Source organism: Chrysochloris asiatica, unplaced genomic scaffold (assembly GCF_000296735.1).
Source record: "Chrysochloris asiatica unplaced genomic scaffold, ChrAsi1.0 scaffold00686, whole genome shotgun sequence".
Lineage (NCBI taxonomy): Eukaryota > Metazoa > Chordata > Mammalia > Afrosoricida > Chrysochloridae > Chrysochloris > Chrysochloris asiatica.
Genome location: NW_006409204.1, coordinates 99,512 through 100,445, shown reverse-complemented (window position 1 = coordinate 100,445; position 934 = coordinate 99,512).

Below are 934 nucleotides of genomic sequence, written 5' to 3'. Positions count from 1 at the left end.
TCCCTCCCCTCACCCACCACCAACTTCCCAGCAATCAACAAAGAATTCCCCCACCCCCTTTTTAAATCTCTCTGTTTTATGACACTGTTGAAAACCTTGCTCTAATTTTCACTTATTATTTTTTCTGATTGCTGTTTTTTCCATGTACTATGTTATCATTGAACAAAAATTTTAAGGGACTGAACCTATAACATGTTGGGCTCACGTTATTATGTTTTCTCTTCTCTCTGGGAAGTCAAGTTCTGTGTGAATTTTATTATTTTAAACTGATTTTCTTTTCTAAATTTTCTTTTGATTTTTGCCTCATTGATAAAATCCTCTGCCTAGTTTTTCAGTCAATCACTTAATGTCATGATTCTTCAGAAACCTTGACTAGTGAGTCCTACATAGTTAAACTAATTTAATATTTATAAAAACATAATCATATTTGAATTACTAATGATTTTAAGATGCAGACATTAAGGCTTAAAAAATTACACATTTTTTCCAAAATGGCACAAGTGAAATTGAGGATAGTTATTTTTTTTTAAGATGCTCTCAATGCTTTACACAGCATTGCCTACCAGATGCTATTTTAAATAAATAGTAAAAGTTTGGTGACAAAAATGTAAATAGTATAATTCAGAAAGTTGCTAATATACTTCTACATCTTTAATTATTAATATATTTATTTTCTAAACGAAAGGTGTAGGGAATGAAATATTTAATTTTTTATTTTGACTAAATTTGATTTTTCTTTTAAATTTAGGATGTTAACAATAACATAAACATATAATTTTTAAGAATGATTTATAATAATACAGATGACATACATGGAAAATCATACTTAGAAAATAACATAACCATGGTTTTTTGTTTTGTTTGTTTTAAACTGCCCACTGTAATTGGTAATTCACTGTTTTTTTCTTAGCAACATGTCCTGACATTTCAGGAC